At 36.3% G+C, this 23,233-nt stretch overlaps 1 long non-coding RNA gene across 1 annotated transcript; it reads left to right on the forward strand.

The window, feature by feature from the left end:
* Positions 1-9,972: 9,972 nt before the first annotated feature.
* On the forward strand, positions 9,973-13,251 carry LOC140242090 (uncharacterized). Its single transcript, XR_011902121.1, has 4 exons — positions 9,973-10,310; positions 10,976-11,071; positions 11,740-11,849; positions 13,105-13,251. It is a non-coding gene; the product is annotated as an uncharacterized lncRNA (long non-coding RNA).
* The last annotated feature ends 9,982 nt before the right edge of the window (positions 13,252-23,233 follow it).

Below are 23,233 nucleotides of genomic sequence, written 5' to 3' on the forward strand. Positions count from 1 at the left end.
CTGCTCATTAACATGCAAGGATTCATGTGTAACAAGGAAACAATTGCGGTCCCACCAACCTTGTTGTAAGAGGGTCTCCCTGTACACGTAGTATTATGGTCTTGTTTTCCCAGGGCATCCATTAGAAGTCTTTCTCTAATTTATGTTGCACCATTGGCGCATTTCAGGTATCAATTTAATCAACAGGAACATGGTGGGTAAAACATCTTGTAAAGTATCTCTTGTTGTACTCCAATGATGCAAACTCTTGAAGTTTCTATGCAGCAATTATAGGGTGTTTATTTTCTAAAGTAACGCATGTGAACGCACCAATATGTCAAGTACTGTTCCAGCGTATTCAAGAATCCATACGGACTCTAAAACTAATCAAATATGTCCAATCATTGTACACCTGAGCTGAGTAAGAAGGTAAAGCATCAATTCAGTGTATGATCTCAAATTATACTGATGTTGTTTCATGTAGTATGAAGGCAGTGATTTGACAGCTTTTATTTTTGATTCATTATCACTCGTATGACTCTTATTTCACATTCTCTATTTCAAAATAATTTCGTCATTCGGTAACACTCACTTGTCAATGACATCATGCATTTCCTACACGTACTTGATGTGTAGTTACTGCGTATCTTTCGGCTATATTCCTTTTTGACGTTCTAACAATTAATTGGTCAGTTTTAGCTCTGATGCCTTGATGCATACCCAGTACTTATGCACTTATTTGTTTAACCATAGTAAGTCAACCATCCTTTTGTTTCCATTTCACATGCCATCAGATGTTGATACTGAAACTGATATTTAATGTTGTTTGCTGAAATAACGTGCGCTTAAATTGCTCGATGTTGAGTCTTAAAGTTGGCAAAATACTTTTTGTGCATTTGTTCAACTTTCATGTAAAAGTAAGCTGCAGTAATATCAATATGCCAACAAAAAGCAAGCTATGCACAATGTAGTTTTGGGCGGTTTTGTACTGCGTTGAACATTTGCTGTAAATGTATATTTATATATTTTGACGGGTGGGTTGGAGAGGGTATTTGAAGGATTTGAATGCTATATTTCTGTGATATACCAACTCATTATTCAGCCGTGTCAAATATGTACCATGCTTTGCCTATGGGAGTATCTGATGGTACGTCTGTTTTTCTTGTCAATAGACCCATTTACGATTCAACTTCCTAGCTGTCCGATGCATCATTTACAGAAAAGACTTTTCTTAGAATCAGAAAGCTTGCCCACGGCTTTTCTGAGAGGGACTTGTCTGACATAACAACATTTATGTAACACTTAGATCCTTGTCATTTGATTGTTTGTTTGTTATTGATCATTTGTCCCATTTTACTATTACGTTATCATTCGTGCAGTTGCGACTCCTTTTACAGTGCAAGCTTGGATCCATGCAATTTGCTCCATTTGCACGCACGCCGAGAGTCCGGCACATAAATGTATGTAAAAACGCTTGCGTTTGCAGTGTGCATGCTGTTAAGCATATTGACGAACAGTGCTCTAGCAATATAGCGCTCAGTACTCATTCGATCTTATATCTCACACATTCTCTCAACTGTTTCTAAATTCATCACACATCAAAGGACCAGGATCCATTTTTAGGTGTTCCAAACAAATAATGAATGTTTTTCATTTGTGCAATGGACAGAATAACTCATTCGGTGAATGGATAATTTCATCTTTCACCTCATGAAACTGTCCATTGCACTGATGCATGCCTGGTAGCCTACCAAGTATTCTTCAGCATTCCTCCCCATCTCCTGCATTTTCGTAATTTCAGAATTTTTTTTTGTGCTTTTTTCTTTTTCACCTTGTCATTTGTATATCTATAAATTCCACTTATCATATTTTGTAATATTTACATAATTAATATATGTATTTATATTCTATGTGGAAGGAAAAATGTATTTACAAGTTCTGTTAGAGATGGAAAAAATAAATGAAATGAAATGAAATGAAAAAAAAGTGCATTGGTATACTGTTGGATGGAAAAGATTGTTACTAAGTCCGAAGAGGAAGAATCTCCCTGAATTTAAATGCACTAATAAACTCCCCTATTTGTTCATTATATCCTTTAATTATGGCAGTCTGTATGGAATTATGCAATTCTGGAAATCTTTTTTATCATTACATCAGTCTTTATGCAGCACCATTCCTTTGTTACATTGACATGAGTCCATCTGACTTTCATTACAGCCAAGTTTTTTAGTTGCTTACTTTCTTTCATTTTTCTCTTCTTTTTTTTTTTTTTTTTTGAGGGGGGTGGGGGGCTCTTGATAGCACCCCAATAAGATAACTTGGTAAGTTGCTGCTCTAAATGCTGAATGCTCGGATTAAAGAAGAAATGGAGTAGAATACTAAATGTTTACCATAAATGTGGCACAAAAGAGTAAACGTAGTCACATTTTGATGTGAGTGTTACTATCATGAAATTGTCACTAACACAAAAATTGTTTTATGAATGTGGCTATCAGAAAGTGACATGGCATTTCAAAACTCTGCATTTATCATTGGTGGACGTTTATTGTTGTTGTTGTTGTTTTTTGTCAAATGTGCGATATTTTCTCCCCCATGATGTCTGTGTAGAACTTTCAGTTGCATCTTTCTTGAGCTGAACCAAGCAATTATTTTTCTTAAGTTGTTGAGTTATTGTATTCCAATAAAAACGTAATTTGATGTACCGGTATATGTGGAGTATTATACTGCTGTGTGTAAGTTATACCGTGCATTTTCATACCTATTTTCACGTCGCAGCAGCAGAGTAGAATCAGACAAATAGAATGGTAAAGGTTTCCATCAAAGGTACGAAAAGAAATCATGAAATCTTAATGTTTCGTGTAGTGTGGAATTTCATGCCAACTTTGATGGGACCAAGACAGGTATAGAGTATGCGCTTTGTGAACTATTTACGGTTATCTTTAATACATTATTACTGTAGAATAAAATAGATACTGATGAACATTCATTTTTTTTTATTCATCGAGGTGCATGATGAATTCTGTTCGATTTCAGACCTTATTTCTTTTTTTGTAATGATATGTCTTTGCAATAGACAAATCAAAGAAAGTGTGATATTGCCCTTTCAAGAGCCTTTAATTTGAATTATTTTCTGATTGATTCAGGCCTTCTTTTTTACAATGATTGTGGATGGTCTTTCCAACAGTCAAACTAAAGTACGTGTGATGTTGCTAACATAAGAACATTTTGATAAGTAGTCTTTCTGTTTGATAGGTCTAAATATATGTCTCTCTTGATCAAGAAAAGCAGTGTTTATTCTCAAAAATATGTGATAATATTACTGATAAAAGCAATGAACTGTTTAATGGCAGTGACTATAATTATAATGATATTTATATTTGAAATCAATTATAATGTAATCATGCATTGGCAATGATTAAATTATGATTTAGATGTTTGTTTTCAATACCATTATCATATATTTATACACTCAGCAAAAAAAAAAAAAAAGAAAGTGAACACTTTTTCGAGGTCATATTTTTCATAGAAGATTTTTATAAAAATCAATGTATTATATACCATATTGAAGGAAATTTAATTGGCTATTGAGCTGATAGGTGAATTAAAAAGAAAACTAAGCACATGAGTAAGCACATTCGTTTTTGTCCTCCATGGCACAAAATTAAAAATTGCAAAAATTGACATGTTCTCCTTGATTTGCAAATGCTCTTCACGATAACATTGACAACTAAAAACCAGTTTAACACAATGAGAGACATGAATGAAATAGGAAAAAAATAAGTTTTTGTTCTCTTTATCTCTTTATAACTTCTAAGAAAAACAAAGTGGGGAACTAAAGGGGAAAATTACGAATTTTCTGTCAAGTCAAACGTCAAATGACATAGGGAATAATAAGCATAAAGATGACTAAATGAACAGAACTTATTTATTTATTTCGTTTAATCTAGTGAGTTAAGAATCCATGAGACAATTTCAAGAACCAAACATTATTTACAATTTCCTAATTTAAAAAAGCTCAAATTTCTACCATTTTTCTTAATTATTACTTCTTTTTCTTCATTTGACATAAGATACTTCATTTTCCTCCATTATTTTGAGCCTTCATTGATCTTTTGGGCTTTAAAGATATCATAGAGATCAAAGGTTTATTTTTGCAACTTAATTCATGTTTTTTTTTGTGTGTGTGAAATTTGTTGTTTGTTCTTATTGTTCTGTGGAAGAGCACATACACATGAATGACAACTTTTTACTTTTGTGCCATGGAAGAGAAAAACGATGGTGTTCACTTCTGCGTAAAGTTTCCTTTTTGTTGACCTACCAGGTTGATAGCCAATTAAATTACCTTTAATATGGTATATAATACATTAGCTTTCAGCCAAATATTCTGTGAGAAATCTAAACTTGAAAAAGCGTTTACTTTCTTTTTTGCTGAGTGTAATTGAAATCAATTATAATGTAATCATCCATTGGCAATGATTAAATTATGATTTAGATGTTTATTTTCAATACCATTGTCATAGACTATTATCATAGATTTTGTAACTACAATTTTATTTTTTTTTTCTATCGAGCTCAACTGCATTGTACAATAATTAATATATTTGATGTCATCTGGAGGAAAGTACATGCGTCACGTTTATCAGTTCACGAGACAAGTCTAGCGTCACGGTATAATGAGTTTCTGTGCAGTGTTGACACTACATAACTCGTGTGGGTCAATATTAGCATGGTGTCAAGCACTCTATTATTGACTCAGACCCGTGCAAATGATTGCCATATTTTTGTCATTTGTTTTGCCTCTCGTTTCAAAGCGAGCGAATAAATATAGCGCAGTGTCATCGCGTCGCATTGTTTGTAATCACGTTGGCTTGCCCTTCTGTTTGGTTTCTTATTGCTTTCGTCTCCTTAGCTCAGTGCTACGCTCAGTGCCAGGTGTGTGCAAATGTTTCAGAGGGGATAATACATGTATTACGATTTGAACGCAATTATCTCCTAACCGTGGCAAAGAGCGCCTATTTATTTAGTTCCCTGACTGTTCACTCTGACAAGAAGAGGACGGAGTGTGTCTGATACTGCTTTTCATAAGAAGGGAACCAATACCTTCATGTGAAGTTATTCTAATTCGAATGCTTGATATGTTCGAATTAATCACTGCAAGTTTGAGCCAAATTGGCAAAGAATAAGGAAATCCCAGCTCTATAAAGTTAAACAGTTATTAGAGAGCAGCAGGCAGCTTGTGAAGTATGTGTGGACATGACTGTCTCCAAGTTGGATAATACTTTAAAAATTTCACATTTTTAGACTGTTCTCAACAATGAGTGTAACTCCTCTGAAGCCCAAATATGGCACGAAGGAATGCATTTTGCAAGCGCATATTTTGGAGGTAAACCATGTTTATAAATGTGAATTAAGAGAAGATTCAAAATACTGAAATTTTTTGTAGAAAATTAATGGAGAGTTGTCGATAAGTTCCACCCTGAGTAAATTTGTCGCCCTCTACGTTTCATTTATGCAAAGATCTGTAGCTTCCTTATTCCTTGTGCGATTTAGCTCAAATTTGAATTGAATGAATGAAATATGTCAAGTATTTGAATAAGAAAAACTTCGTTGCAATGTATTGGTTCCCTGAGGCTGCGTTCACATAGAAGTATACTATTCGGGTATTCGGGCTCGTTTTTCGAGGGCACGCGAATAGCTTGAATCGAACGATAGGATTTCCTCACACCGGTTCACATAGGAGGGCACTATTCGAAAGTACCGAATAGCTGCGAAAAGTATAGCAAAGTGGGAATCGAACTTGTTCGATTTTCTTGCAGCGTATACCGTCTCTCGTTTATGAAATAATGACAATTTTGGTCTGGATTTGCCCTTTAGCAAAAATAAGCATGTAGACTGACATTCTGATGCAGTTTAGAAATGGTTAATAAGATTTGCTAGGATGTAGGAGGAAGAAATCCTCACTGCATGGGATGGTGAGTTGACGGTGCGGGTGATGGTGTATTCGGGGCCCGAATAGCGAATACCGAATAGCGAATACCGAATACCGAATACTTCTATGTGAACGCAGCCTGAGGGAGGTGTAAGAAAAGGAGAGACAACTCGTTCGTAATTCATGCAAACACATGTTTGGTTTCAAAGCGTTTTAATGGATGTCTAGCATTCCACTATACGCTCTGAAGTCATGCTCTGCACCGCTCTAGTCGCAAGGCGAAGTTCGGAGACGAAGAACGCATTTCACCTTTCGTTGAATTACAAGCTTCATTCCCCCGTAAAATTTTAAATGAAATACTCAAATTGATTAAGAGTAGTTTAGGAAAGAATTCAATATTATAAACATGTATTTCTAGTTTCTTCGTAATGCGCAAATCGAAATGAAATGAAAATTAGGCCCTCTTAAAAACCTAATATTTTTCTATAATGCGCACATTTCCGCATGTTAGTTTTTTATCCTTTCATCTGGGATATTTTGATCTTTCAAATAAAGTACTCCGCTAAAACGTGTACCAGCGTGCTTTTAAACTATTTGCTGTTAAAATTGTCAGTTTTACACTGCATTTTGATTCGCTGCTCCAATTCAAGGTACACAAATTCATTGTTGCCATCACATTGAAAGAGAGAGAGCGAAATGCAGTAGGGGCAAGTATTTCTAAATGTGAGAGCACTAGTCCCGATTATTGATGCTCTCTTTTGTCAAAGCACCTGATTTCCACCTGTAGTTAAGTGCATAACTTCTCGGCGGTGCCGCGCATCCTTCAAAGGAGAGCAGGAGTTGTCTCTCCTTTTCTTACATCTCCCTGGTTCCCTTAATTCGATCTAGAATGCTCAATTCCAGACGATTTTCATAATGTCATATCCTGCATGAATACACAGTGCCATGCATAGATTTGTGGAATCTGTTGTGGTCTTTAAGTACATAAACTACAAAACAAATTACACTGAACAAGAGTGATGACATAGGAGGCTCACATATTCCAGTATTGTAGCAATGTAATTCCATAACCATACCACTTGCTTCTCAACTTCACCTGTGTAGAATTTGTGCATGCTTCTTCTTTTCTGTTTCCCTGAGCGTCCAAATATGCATTCTTATGTGTAGTTGCTATGTCATCATCCTCGTTCAATTGTGAAATTTTTATGAATTTTGTTACTTTTCCCTCATCACAATCAGGCTGAATTCTTAAACCTTGTACTCAGTGTAACCAATTTATAGATGTTTAAAAATTAGGGAAATTAGAAATTGTGAAGTGAAATTGTCAAGAACTTTCACAAAAAAAAAGGTTCTTGAACAGCCAAAATTCATGGATAGAGTGAGTTGATGATGTCAACTCACAACTTGCCATGTAGTTTGTTCATCATATCTTTACATTTTCAGTAGTTTTTTTTTGTGTGTGTGTACGTGTGTGTGTTGTTTTGTTTTGGTTTTTTTTTTTTTTCATTTTAGGGCGGTTGTTGTTGTTGGTTTTTTGGCACACCACACATAGCTGACAAGTCTTTGCACACGTAAAGATCGACGAAGATGCACAGTCTGCAAAATGCATTGTTTCTAAGAACTGGCCGTGTGCAAAGAAAGAAAGAAAATACCGCACACAGCATTATTTCACACGTTTCTCTAAACGCTACAGGTGTGCTTATTATTATCGGGCGCAAAACGTTTAGCCCTGTACGCAGAGATTTCCGTTTCCGTTAACCAAACTGAGATAAAATTAAAGGAATCAATTTACAATGACTACCAGTAATCGAAACCAGTAAAACAGTATTTGCAGATAGATACAGGTTTGCAAAATGTTGTGAAGTTGACAGCATGTTAAAAAGGTAAACCATACCAAAAAGGAAACACAATAAAAACATTTAAAAACATATCATTTGAATCTAGTCATCATACTAGAAACCTTTTACAAGGCAAGAATGCAGTTGCTAAAATATCGATAGAAATCGCTAAACTATTGATAGAAATCGATTTTTATAACATTTTGTGTACATAATGTTTTTAGGAGATGGTAAGACAAAGTTGTTGGCTGCCCCATCGTTAAAGTTAACCTTAACGTAGTTAACAACAGCTAGTGTCAGTGCGGTATATATAAAGATATATTCACATATGGCACTGGCTAGTGTCACTTGGAGAAATATATTATTCTCCCTTTGGAACTGTGTACTAGGGTCGGCAAACGACCATATCTATAGCTCACGTTTCAAACTTTACACATCACGTAGTCGATAATGTTTGCACCAGGCTCAATATCACAAGTTCATTACTTCAATTTGCAGTAGTGCCAATTGCAAAGAGCCTCACAGCACGCTACGTTATTAGTAAACAATGCCAGGGGCGGAGCGCAGAGCTCGTGTGGATACAAACGTGGGAAAAAAAATCGTCCTGCGCTTGGCACTGCGCGACTGAGTGGCTTATGAATATGCATTTTCCCCACCTTGAACCCTGGCACTTCTCGTCGTGGGTGGAGCGATCTTGCATGGACTATTGAGGTCTTTCTTTGATCCGACCTGCATCACCGCCACCTGATTATGTGCATCTTGATGAGTACATTCAGATGTTTAGACAATGACGATTGTGTAATCGTTCATCGTCACTGACAAAAGAACAGTTTGTGCCTTTCCAAACTTAACTGCCTTTGGAAAATCGACAATGATGGGGAGCAGCAAACCTCAAATCATGACAAATTTCGTGTCTCAAAATTAGTAATTACTGAACTGGACGTTAATGGACGCGCATGTAACGTTGCTAAATGGTAAGACATACATGTCGTCTACCATTACTGTCCATGTTTACTCTGAAACAATGTGCCGAAATGGGAAAAAATTAGATTAGAAATTACTACCAACCTGCCGAAATACTTGCTTTCTCTCGTAATGTACGTGCATTTCGCAAATGAAATTAACTGAGCGATGATTTCTCAATGTATAGTATACAACTGCACATACATTTTTCTTGATTTAAGAGAGTTATCATCTTCTGTGCATATACAGTAGTTTGTAGGTATTTCAAAGCGCCGTCTTGTTACTCCAGGCTGGCTGTCGGTAATGCACGATGAGATCAAAGCAGGAAAGCATCTTTAAAATGTTATTGTGACACTTTTCACAGAAACAGGTGTTTGAATTAATAAACGAGCGATGAATGTCCATGTGTGTAGGTCCATGACCTGAATCGCTGGTTATTCAGACCGAAAAGTGTTATTGTTAAGAGTGAAAAGACAAGTTTTTCATAACCAGCGAGCGATTCTAACAAAATAAAAATGCAACTAGAAAAATAGTACTGATATGTACAGACAGAGACAAACTATTTGACTTTCAGAGTCGCCGAACTTGAACAACAACCTAACTTGATGATTGAACAGCAGTTTTATTTTTATCATTTTATAATTTATAAAGGAACTTGACACCTGAAAGCGGGTATTATTTCTATTTCCTCTGAAGGAAAAAAAAAGAGGAAATGAGGCGAAATCTGTAAATCTCAGAAACTGATATAACTAATCATAATACGTCGTTTCCAATGAATGCAAGACAAATGTACACTAATGAAATAAGATTAATATTTATGCATAACTTGCACATTTGTGATACTAATGTGACTAACAAAAGACATGGCGAGGAAACACGCAAATTATGCTCGTTCTAGGGGAGGGTGCATTCCAATGTCTTTTGTTAATCATATTAGTACTTTATCAATGATTGACAGATGAGGTCACAACCAGAATCTTGGTTTGGAAGGTTTTTGTGGGCGTATCCAAGTATTCTGAAGAAAAATACAAGAAATAAAAATATATGGATTGTTTCTAGATATCCGTTTCACCTTTAAACCTTAAAGCGAGACAAGTAAGTCTGCGTATAAGATGTAGGTCCTAATAATATTATCATTAAATAATCTACGAAAACACATTCTGCAGTCCATTGCTGCGTAGCTGTGTACGAGGCAAGAGCGGCGCATCACCGGCTAGCTCGTAGACTGCGAGTCTAGCTCTTTTACCGTGCCGTGCGAATTTTATAAGGGTCGTGCCGCCGTCACTAATTATTTTTTGCAATCATCTCGCTTGCACACGTGCCAAATTCAAGTGCCTTTGTAATGGCTGGTGTACTGAGTGCAATTATCAGCCAGAAATCCTTATAAATTCACCACATTTCCACCATGTTCACTATTCACTCAAGACTCCGAGTTAGGCAAACGGCAGCCATACGGATACGAAGACGACAAATCTACGAAGACGACGCAGAAAACTACGAGGAGGAAAAAGCTCCAGAGAATCCTACCGACAGACCACTGAAGTAAACGTCCAATTTCTTCACCATGCCTAACGCAAACTGTACGTGCTGCAGCTGCAAGGGTAAGTTTTCAATTCTTTAGCATAACCACACTGAAATTCATTCTAAATCCACTGAGTATGAAACCTGTGTACCTCTTTGGTGTGCGTCTCGCCTGAAAGTTGTAGAATATGCAAATCAGAGACTTGCATCAATTCATCACACTGTACGGGGCTATACACATTGTATTTTATGCCATGATAGAACACTAGGCCAGAACGCTGCACGTATACAAATAAGGTTTTCTTTCATTTGTAGTCGCTCTAATATCGGGGAGACAATTCTGGACTAAGGACCATATAACGCAATCATGGCCTTAGAATCTTAATGAAATATATTAATGTTGTTGTTGTTGTTGTTTGTCACAAAAATGCTTTATATTCTAACCTAAAATGAGGATTGAGCCATAGATATGTTCGTCAGAATTACGACTTCACGCGATGTACACCAACGTAATGAATAACGCAGTGCAAACGCACGTGGTTTTGTTTATTCATGATATTATTGTGGAGCTTCATAGTTTATTCATGAGGTGAGGAGTCTGAGCATGGGAAGAAATTGACGATGAAATAACATCACGTAATTTACAGGTACATTGTTCGAAGTGTTTTGAAAAGAATGGTAGACAGTATCACGTTTTGAGTGCTTCACTGACGCAATATTTCGATCTTTCTTGATTTATTTACAGAGGGAAGCAAGAACTGTGCTGGTTGCCAAGGAAAAGCTTGCTGCGAGACTGGCAGTTGCTGTACTAGTGGAAAGTGTGGGTGTGGAGCATGTTCAGGTAAGTTGGCATCAAGCTTTTCTACCAACTAGGCCTTATCTGATTATCTACAGTACATTTACTTCCATGATGTGTGCCAATTAATAATGGTATAAACGCAACCTTCATGAAGGATGGCCACCATTAATGATAGATCTAAAGATTTTTTTTTTGTCTTTTGATTGATATTTTATATATAAGCAAGACCTGAGGTACATAATCGAAGTGTTCCATATTTTGTTTGCATCTTATTGTGCATTGCGTCGCAATGGTACACTGCTGAAACTCCATTTACAAGTTTATTTGTTAACATACTGCCTATAAAGATGTGCATATGAAAATGATAGACCAAAGAAATGATTGTATGTGTGCTTTGCTTTGTGTTCTTATTATGTAAATTCAATGCTTTTTGACACTTGTGAACTGATGCAAGTTGAGCTTATGGATATTTCCTTTCTAAATTGTTACCAGATAAGATTTCTCATATAGTTGCAGGGAAGAAATCGTGCTACATCTTGTACAGTGTAAGGGAGCATAGAAGAAAATCTTTGTCTTATCTGAAATGAGAGTGTAAGAAAATTTGGGAAAATTGTGTTCGAAGACAGAAAAGAAGCCTTGTGTTGCTCTAAAGCCAGTGATGAATGTTAACAAGCAAACTTACTGATACCGCCCTCCCACTCCCCTTCCAGACTCCGCCTGCAAGTGCTGTGACTGTGGCCCAGACTGCAAATGCCCTGCTGGAAGCTGCACGTGTTAGATCCTCTCCTCGGTAACATGGTGGAGGAGGATTGCGAACCAGGTATGGGACTGAAGCATTGAATTACAGAATGCAATATATATTTCTTTCTTTTTATTGTGTATTTGCTATCTCACGTATAGTTGATGCCCACTGGGAATATTTTGGAAACATTTTCCCTTTTTTTTTTTTTTTTTTTTTTTTTTAAAGAAGAGAAGAAGATATTTGTGTATATTTCCTGACTTGCCAGCCCATGAAGAATCGTACCGTGAGAAGTGTGTGTGTTCCGTGATTGGAGGACCGTTGGTAATAGGAATTCGGCGGATACCCAAGAGATTTATTATATTTTACATGCCAATTCAGATTTTTGATGGTGCAGGCAGTCCCAATTTAAACAGTGTAAATGGGTTGTGAAGATTACTTGGGCAGAAAAGGACGAATATTATGAGCAGAATTTATAGATTGACAAACACTTCGATTTTTGTCCTGCCTTTTATCTTCTATTTTGAGAACCTATTCATTTTGGTATAACAAATTGGTGATATTGTTGTTTTGTTCCAGTGTTCCACGTCTTGCAAGCTTGGCTTTTTAGTGGAACACTGTTTTCCATCGTTATGATTATTTACTATATTTGTTGCCATGACAAAGTGCATTGTTTCTTTATGACATCATTCGTGCATATACTTTATATTGTATTAAAAAAAAATGCCCTTATCAGACGAATGAAAGACAAATCGACAATTTGTACCGCTTTGAATCATGTTCTCTATTTATTTCCATCATCAAAAAAAAAAAATATATATATATTGAATTGAATTGAAAAATTGAAACCTAGAGCTGTCACGACCTGATACTAGTAAAACACACATGAAACACTTTTCTGACCAATATCGGGGATGTATAGTGGTATGTTTTAGAATTAGATACGAGGTTCATGCATTGTCAGTAAAATATATGATAAAGATTGCACAGTAAGATCCTACATGCTCACTGATCAGCTTCCATGCTATATGAACAACTGAGCAAAATTCAGTTTCATTTTGCGAGACACATAGGTTTTGCACATTCCTTTTTATAGACAATTCTTACTAAAGTGGAATGATCGATTATTCCTAGGTTTCACCCGATTTGTAAAGGAAGATATCCTGGACTCTACATGCAGTGTGTGTGAAATTTGAAACAGTCCCGTCTGTGTGAAATTATCCAGCTACTTTTCCTTCTTATAATGCCGCTAAACTTATGGTACATTGCTTTATCTATGCATTTTTTTTAACAAAGATGTACTTTTGTCTTCTTCCTTTTTCTTTATTAGGTACAGACATCCATTAAGGAACCTCCTGAGCAGTCTGGTCAAGTTTATCGCCCAAGACTATGGCCGCCGACATTGGAGATAACCTGAACACCAGTTATCTTATAAAAGATTTTTGTTGTATCATAGTCATGTGAATAATGTAATATTATTTTATATGTTTCAACAGTAAACTTTTTTTTTATATGTAAACCAAAAACAAAACAAAAAATAGAGTGGTTGGAAAGAATATGCTCAAGGATTTCAAATTTGGAGCTTTCGAGAAAATGACCGTGTAGTCTAATTTGTTGTAAAAATTAATTTCAGCAAACGGTGAACTGCACTATTATTGGGATTCTATAGATGGGGTCATTATAAGGTTAAAAGATAATTGTTTCTGATAACTCACTTTTCCGTAATCATTTCCAAATACAGTTTCGAATATGTAAAAAAAAAAAAAAAATAAACAACCAAAACACAAGACAATGCAGAAATTGGTCTGAATGGTATTTTCTAATGTGTGTAATTTAAGGATTTACTTAGTACGATAGCTGCTATGGAAAGCACAGTACTGGTCGTACGCATGTGTGTGTGTGTGTGTGTGTGTGTGTGTGTGTGTGTACGTTTGTGCATGTCTGTCAGTAAATAAAAGAAAGATGATGTGGATGGTGTAGGTTTATTTCGACAAGATCGAGGACTTGTTGAGAGACTCTGCCCATCGTGCACAAGTAAAACAAAAAGTCAAGTTCAGGTTAGTGTGTGTGTGTGTGTGTGTGAGTGTGTGTCATGCGTTTGGGTGTGCGTATTATGTCTTTGCGCGAGTGCTGAAGCAGGTGCAGAATGGGACTGTAATCAGCAAACGAGACGGTTCAGGTTATTCAATTCAATTCAATTCAATTCAATTCAACTTTATTTCCACATAATCATTAAAAGGATACAAATTTAATGTGATATAATAAACATCAATTGGAATATACAAACTAAAAGAACAATACACATAAGATACCATATTCACCAAAAGGTGTTTCAACAAACACAAAGTGAATTACAAAGAAAGGAAATAACAACATAATGGATGATTTGTGGAGGGATCATGAGAAGTTATTATGGAGATTCCATAAAACTTATAAGTAAGATCCCCAAAGGGTACAGAAATAAAAGAGAGTATTACAGTGTGTGTGTGTGTGTAGGGGGTATCTCAATGTCATTTATGCGTAAACATGCTATACTTAGAGTTTAGCTACTTACAAAATGCATCGTGGTACGTCCCATGCTTGAGAGGTTATCATTCCTCTTACTGCCCCTTCTTTGTAAAAAGGAAAAAAATATATTAAAGAAAATAAAACGATGCACAAGTTGAAAAACTTGTCTCTGCAGGGAATCAAACCCGGGTCTTTGGCATATGTAGGCCTATACCCATACTGTGCGTGTGTGTGTGTATGTGTGTGCGTGTCCCTGGAATTGTTATTTTCGGGTCACTTCAAAGCGCAATGTTTTTCGTTTATCCCCCCCCCCCCCCAATGTGGACGTCTCATTCGCAAATGTAAATTGTGTTGAGACAAAGTAATCACAGGTTCACGTTCATGTTCACTCGGATGACAAGCTTCTTTTCACTTCTCACATTGAGATAATAGATAGACTGTGAAACACACACACACACACACTAACGAAAAACTGGATTCCCTACCACCTAAAAAGTCACAATTTGAGGCGTGATGTGTTTTCATCAGAATTAGCCAAAATATTAGATTTAGCATGCATCGCATCGCATACTTTACAGTTTTAATTAAAATGCTAAAGGTCCTTACCGTGGAAGGGAAGGGGGATCCCCACCGATTCCCATATAAGGGAGTTCATGGTTAGCGCATGTCTCATTTGACCCCTACACCACAGATTTTCAAATAACATGGAAAGGACCTGTGACAGAGCATTTTTTGTTGAAGCATGCCACCTTTGTAATCAATGTCAATGAAATGCGTGTGCAGCTTTTGTTAAACATTATTGATGAATCACTTTCACCTGTGCGTTCTAACAAGGTGAAACACACAACTTAACATTCCAAATCCTCATTTGCCTGAGGATTCTTTTCGTTTGAAAGTCAGTGGCAAATACACAAACATTCTCATTTGACCTTTATTTTGCACATGCGCAAATCGCAACCGTGAACTCCCTTATTCTCCCGACACTCCCTTGTTCCCTCGCTTCGGGCGTAGTCTGGGCGCCGTCCCTTTTTCCATCTTGCGATATTTTGCCATATGCGACAAACCAAGAGAGGGCGCAAATTTTCTGACTGCAATAATCATGAGACTATAGGGCTCACACCCGTAAATACAATGGAATGTCCCAGACCCCTTCACAAATTCGTACCAAAGGTACCAAAATAAATGAAGGAAAAAATTGATTAAAAATCAATGATGTAGTTTGGCAAAAGAACTGAATAGCTGTAGATATTGAGTATGAATTCCTCTACAAACTGCATATTGGTTGGAAGATGAAAGTTTTTCTGATGGAATTTGAGGGGACTATATTTCATTGGGTACGTGTACGGAAAATAGGTGATTTTTTTGAGTGACAAGAACTCGTAGTCTGGCTTTGCGGACCCCTGGACAGAATTTGGACTGAAGAATCCACCCTGAAAATTTGATGGATGAAAGGGTATATCTCACTTATCCAGGTTAGTAAAACTGAAATACCTCATTTCTCCCAGCTATTTTACAGAATTTTTTGAAATTTGATTTTTAATACACATCCCTATGGGGAAATATTTATGGGTGTGAGCCCTATAATGATAATCTACGCCAGTGGACGACAGTAGTCCACTGATGTCAGTGTTGTGGTCACGCCCTCATACGGCTTGTCGCGTACACTGAATTTCCGCTCCGAGTACTACTTAACCACAATGTAAACAGAGTCCAAAAGCTAGACTACATCCCAGGTTTGACATCTTTATGTTCCAACTTTTCATTAGGGTGGGGGGAGTTCAGATGCTCACAATTGCACATTTGATCCCAGTTGTTGATTTCTCTGTGAAATATTTTCTCTTTTCACATGATTCCCATACATGTTTCAGGGAGATTAGAAGCGAATTTTATGTGAGCTTTCGCTGACTAGCTGCCTTTTATAAGCTTCGTCAGACTGGCGTTGACTTGCCGTAGATTGGGTAATGGCAGACTAATGAGAAGAGAATGGGATATATTGAAAATAAATTATCGCTCCACGATATTACTTCTTGAATATTCTTTAGCAGTGCTTCAGATGTATCTGAGCTTGACTTACAGTATGGTGGTCATGCCTTTCCTAAACCCCCACACCACCAATAAACAAAGAAAGACAAATCAATAAGGAACCTAAGGGGGGGGGGGATCCCTAACCCCCGTCCGCGGTAGATCTGCCACTGTCTTGAAATGAGAGATTCTGAGACAATTACTATTGATCTATTTTGTCTGAAAGACCAGTGCGGGTATCCACATCTTCATAGAGAGAACTGTTGATATCATCTTCCTCAGTCTCAATCTCCTCTGAATCTGTGATGATGATAATCATGGATCCTTCCCATGAGGCTCCGGTATACTCTGATCTAAACGTCTGATGGAGTGGTAGTGTGAAGAATTCAGGCACTATATAGGGCTCACACTGGTAAATATTTCCCATAGAGACGTGTGTTAAAATTCAGAATTACAACAACAAAAAATCTGTAAAATAGCTGGTAGAAATGAGGTGTTTCATCTTCGGCAACCTGAAAAAGTGAGGTATGCCCTTTCATGCGTCAAATTCAAAGGGGGATTCTTTAGCTCAAACTCTGTCCAAGGGTTCGCAAAGCCAGACTACGAGTTCTTTTTAATACTAAAAAGATCACGTATTATTTTCTGTACATGCTGCACCCAATCAAATATAGTCCCTTCAAATTCCATGAGAAAAGCTTTTATCTTCCAACCAAAATGCAGTTTGTAGAAGCATTCATACTCAATATCTACAGCTATTCAGTTTTTTGGCAAACTGCATTTGCTTTTGAAATAATTTTTTTTTTTTTATAATTCATTTATTTTAATATTTTTGGTACGATTTTGTGATGGGATTAGGGATATTTCATAGTATTATTTGCAAGTGTGAGCCCTATACCATATCTATTATAATTCATGATAATTATTCTCTCACCGTATCTCAATTCTGCCAATTGCCCCATCTGTAGGGCAAGTCAGTCTGACGAAGCCTGTAGTCGCAAAAAAACAACAACAAAAAACATGCAGCGGCTTGTGCCGAAAGGGTGCGTTGGGAGCGTTGGGTCGCGTCGCGTTGACTGGAACCCCACCCTTTGCCCAAAGCCCCCCCCCCCCCCCCCCCGGTTTTGCCGAAAGGGTGCGTTGGTACTTTTTCTCATGTAATATTAAAAGACGAGTTTTGATTATTTATATCTAACCTCCAAACAACCATTTCAAAGAGGCTATCGTCCGGATCTAATATTTAGTTCGTCCAATGTTCATTTGGTCCAATATCCATTTGGTCTAATATCCGTTTCTGTTTTACATTACAGGGCATGGATCATGTGGATAATCAGTGGCTTATCTATAGTCCAGCTGCTGGGGGTGCTGGCCTGGCACCATGGGGGAGGGGCGAGGGACCCTAAACTTTACCCTAATCTTATTTCATGTGTATTAACATATTTTTTTCTCTCCCTCAATGAAGGGTCAGAGGGTAGTCCGTAGTCGTAGAAAAAGGCTCCCCCCCAAAAAAAAAAAAAATAATAATAATAATGATAATAACAATAATAATAAATAAATAATAATAATAACCCAGTTGGTCATATAGACGAAACGATGATTGGACCAAATGGTACCTGATTAGACCAGAATGCTGGCTATTAGACCAAATGACAATAAGATCAATGGTTATTAGACTAAATGGGTGTAGACTAAATGATGATAGACAGACTAAGGCTAGACAAACTGGGCAATGGACCAAAATTAATGATGTGTACACCAAATTTATATTGGACAAATTTGGTTTTATTTTAGACCATTTGATGATTAGACGAAATGGAATTAGACCAACTCATAATAGACCAAATCGGTATTTGATGATATAAATTGGTGTTAGACCAAAAATAGACCAAATGGCTATTATTAGACGAATTGACTGTAGACCAAATAGTAATTCAACCAATTAGACCAAACAGCAATTGGACGAAATGATGACCAGACCAACTGGTTATTAGACCAACTGATATCAAACAGTCTATTAGACCAACTGGCTGTAGACCAAGTGGTAATAGAGTGTAAACCGATCCGGACGATAGCCTCTTTGAAATGGTTGTTTGAAGGTTCAATATGAATTTTAAAAAAAAAAAGATTTAAAGCAGATTTAATAAAAATCTATATTTTGTCCTCATCAAAACTACAGGAACGCTAGGCTTTGTGGTCCAAATACACAGTTTCACACTCCTTGTGAGAGATGTGATCACAATGATTGACAGTCATCGCTGTAAAGGAGGTTGTTTTGTAAAGTTATTGCAAGAACAAAATGACCCCGAACATCGTGTGGAAGGAAAGATCTAGTGGACCCTATCTGAAAACACTTGTTAGAAGTCTTACAAGGAATTTCGGATCAGATAAAAGAAAGAGTTGAATATTACAAGCACAACAGAGAAAATTTGATTGAAATTGGATTGAAAGTATGGAAGTTACAAAATACGCTGTAATTTTCCTTAACAGTTTTTAAAACTGTTGATATGAATATGGAAATTAGTGAGCTGTTATCATCACCTCACAATTTTCCATTAATCGTTTAAAAGAAAATATGAAAATTCAGTTATTTCTTCTGTAAAGTGTACAACATATGTTATTCCAGGCTGAATAACTTCAAAATTATAATCGGATCAGAAAAAAACCAAACAAACAAACAAATAAACACACGCACACACACGCACACACACACACACACACACACCTACTGAAAATGTAAAGATTTGATGAACAAGCTACACGGCAAGTTGTGAAGCGATGACATCATCAACTCACTCTATCCGTGAATTTTGGCTCTTCAAGAACCTTTTGTGCGAAAGTTGTTTTATAAATTTCACTTCACAATTTCTTAATTTCCCTAATTTCAAACATCTATATATTGGTTATACCAAGGAGGTTTAAGGGTTGGAGTTCCAACTGACTTTAATTATTCAAACAGTCGTCAGATTTCTATTGATGTACAAAGGAATTTCACAGGTGCATTTATGCCTTTGATGATCGATGTTCGACGCCGCCGTCTTGCTGAGCAATCTGAAGATTCAATTTGAACGTTAACATAATATTGGCCATATTTTGCTATCTATTTATTAAATGAAATGAAATGTCCCTTAATGATAAAGCATGTAAAAAAAAAGGTCAATCCCGTGCAGAAATTTGTGCAAAAGTGTAAATCAGAGCTGTATCATGTGAAAATGTTTAAAACTGTACCATCCTGGAAAGCCGGTTTTATCATTTTCCGCTTAATTCCGACAAATAAATCTAACATGGACTAATCATCAAGTATAATTCTTTATTGATAGATATATCAGATTAATGCCCGAGTATGCCCAGTCGAGTAATTTTCATCTTTATTTCAGCATTTTTTTGCGCAATTTCTATTCGCACATCCTCGTATCTGTACCACCTACCTTTTATACGAAGGGATAGCGAAAAGTAATTACCATCAAAAGGATATATCTTCCTTAGAAAGTGGCTGGTGATTATGCAATGAGACACGAGTCAATTGTCTTCCTATCTGCGTGGCAGATCCTGTTTGGCACATGCTTCAAATATTTTTTAGCGGCGGCATCGAACATCAAGCAAAGGAAATAAGACAGTTGTGACTCCATTCTCTTGAACCTCCTTAGTTATACTGACTACAAAGTTTAAGACTTCAGAGTGACTGCAAATGGGGGAAAAGCGTTTTCAAAATTCATAAGGATTTCACAATTGAACGAGGATGATGACAAAGTAGCTGCACATAAGAATGCATATTTGGACGCTCAGAGAAACAGAAAAGAAGGAAGTATGCATAAATTCTACACAGGTGAAGACGAGAAGCAAGTGGTATGGTAATTGAATTGCATTGCTACATTACTAGAGTATGTGAGCCTCCTATGTCATAATCCTTGTTCAGTGTAATTTGTCTTGGGTTCATCAGGGAGGTGAGACTAAACCTCCCTGGGTTTATCTTCTCAAAGACCACAATAGATTCCACAATTAAGCTATGCATGGCACTGTGTATTCATGCAGGATATGATATAACATTATGAAATCGTCTGAAATTTAGCATTTTAGATCGAATTAAGGGAACCAATACATTGCAATGAAGTTTTTCTCTTATTCAAATACTTGACATATCTGATTCATTCATTGCAAATTTGAGCTAATCGCACAAGGAATAAGGAAGCTACAGATCTTTGCATAAATGAAACGTAGAGGGCGACAAATTTACTCGGGGTGGAACTTGTCGACAACTCTCCTTTCATTTTCTACACAAAATTTCAGTATTTTGAATTTTCTGTTAATTCACAAACATAAACATGGTTTAACTCCAAAATATGCGCTTGCAAAATGCATTCCTTCGTGCCATATTTGGGCTTCAGAGGAGTTACACTCATTGTTGAGAACAGTCTAAAAATGTGAAATTTTATAAGTATTATCCAACTTGGAGACAGTCATGTCCACACATACTTAACAAGCTGCCTGCTGCCCTCTATAATAACTGTTTAACTTTATAAGGCTGGGATTTTCTTATTCTTTGCGGATTTGGCTCAAACTTGCAGTGGTTAATTCGAACATATCAAGCATTTGAATTAGAATAACTTCACATGAAGGTATTGGTTCCCTTTTTATTAATAGCAGTATCAGACACAATCCGTCCTCTTCTCATCAGAGTGAACAGTCAGGGAACTAAATAAATAGGCGCTCTTTGCCACGGTTAGGAGATAATTGCTTTCAAATCGTAATACATGTATTATCCCCTCTGAAACATTTGCACACATCTGGCACTGGGCGTAGCACTGAGCTAAGGAGACGAAAGCAATAAGAAACCAAACAGAAAGGGCAAGCCAACGTGATTACAAACAATGCGACGCGATTAAACTGCGCTATTTTTATTCGCTCGCTCTAATACAAGAAGTAAAACATATTACAAAAATATGGCAATATGTGGTACGGGTCTGAGTCAATAATATAGTGCTTGACACCATGCAAATATTGACCCACACGAGTTATGCAGTATCAACATTGCACAGAAACTCATTATTCTGTGACACTAGACTTGTATCGTGAATTGATAAATGAGATGCGTGTACTTTCCTCCAGATGACATCAAATATTTCCATACAATAACAATGAAAATTACAAAAATTAATGACAATGCAGTTGAGCTCGATAGAAAAAAAAAATATAATTGTAGTTACAAAATCTATGATAATAGTCTATGACAATGGTACGGAAAATAAACATCTAAATCATAATTTAATCATTGCCAATGGATGATTACATTATAATTGATTTCAAATACACTCAGCACAAATAAAGAAAGTAAACGGTTTTTCAAGTTTAGATTTCTCACAGAATATTTGGCTGAAAGCTAATGTATTATATACCATATTGAAGATGATTTAATTGCTATCAACCTGGTAGATTAGCAAAAAAAAAAAGGAAACTTTACGTATGAGTGAACACCATTGTTTTTCTCTTCCATTTTCTCTCTTTTTTCTCTTCATTCATGAGTATGTGCCCTTCCATAGAACAATAAGAACAAACAACAAATTTCACACAAAAAGAAACATGAATTAAGTTGCGAAAATAAACCTTTGATCTCTATGATATCTTTAAAGGGAAGGTAAACCCAAAGAGCAATGTGGATTGAGTGAAAGCAGCAACATTAGTAGAACACATCAGTGAAAGTTTGAGAAATATCGGACAATCGATGCAAAAGTTATGAATTTTTAAAGTTTTGGTGTTGGAACCGCTGGATGAGGAGACTACTAGAGGATATGACGTATGAGTGGACAACAATACAAAGAAAATATAAAGGATATTCAACAAAAATTCACTTTTCTAGAATTATGAAAGAGCAGTGGACCAACCGCTTTCAGAAAGCAGGGGGAATAATTGCTACCCTTAACATATGTCAATATCAAGTTGATGGAATTTGTAATTTTCATGAAAAATGGATTTTTGTAGCATTTTCTTTATATTTTCTTGATATTGTAGTCCACTCATACGTCATAACCTCTAGTAGTCTCCTCGTCCAGCAGTTCCAACACCAAAACTTTAAAAATTCATAACTTTTGCATCGATTGTCCGATTTTCTTCAAACTTTCACTTATGTGTTCTACTAATGTTGCTGCTTTCACTCAATCCACATTGTTCTTGGGGTTTTTCTTCCCTTTAAAGTCCAAAAGATCAATGAAGGCTAAAAATAATGGAGGAAAATAAGCATATCATGTCAAATGACGAAAAAAAGTAATAATTAACAAAAATGGTAGAAATTTGAGCTTTTTTTCAAATTAGGAAACTGTAAATAATGTTTGGTTCTTGAAAAGTGTTTGCACAATGTTTGTGTTACTGCATTTTGTCTTTATATAGTATATATAGATTGACGTTATTGTACAATGTTTGTGTATAATGCAGTTTGTCTTTGTATAATGTTTTGTTTTTGTTTCTGTAAACGTTTCAGTTTCTGTGGTATGAAATTGAACGAAATTCGAATAAAGAATTATCAAAACAACATGCAGAGATCGTGCAGGGATAGGTAATTATGTAGGGGTGAAGTGTTTTTCTTTGGGTAATTATAGTAAAGTATGGTTAGGAAGGGTATGTAGGTCAACTATGGAGATTTTTTTTTTTTTTTTTTACTTTTTGGAGGGGGGTTATTTCAGATATGATGTACTTCCATTATTTTTCTTGGTAATTCTCAGTGTTACATTGAAACATAAAAATGTATAATTATTTCAGTTATTTTTAAGAGAATTATTCTCTTACGGTGTACAGTAATACCAAAGTGCATTGATGTTTCTTGTATTGATTGGAAATGAATTATCATTTGAAAAAAAGAGGTCACCATAGTAAAAACAAACGACAGGCACAATATGTTGTAAATGGGGCAAAAGGAACGAAAGCCTCATCACCTCCCCCCCCCCCCCCCC

Source organism: Diadema setosum, chromosome 18 (genome assembly GCF_964275005.1).
Source record: "Diadema setosum chromosome 18, eeDiaSeto1, whole genome shotgun sequence".
In the NCBI taxonomy this organism is placed as follows: domain Eukaryota; kingdom Metazoa; phylum Echinodermata; class Echinoidea; order Diadematoida; family Diadematidae; genus Diadema; species Diadema setosum.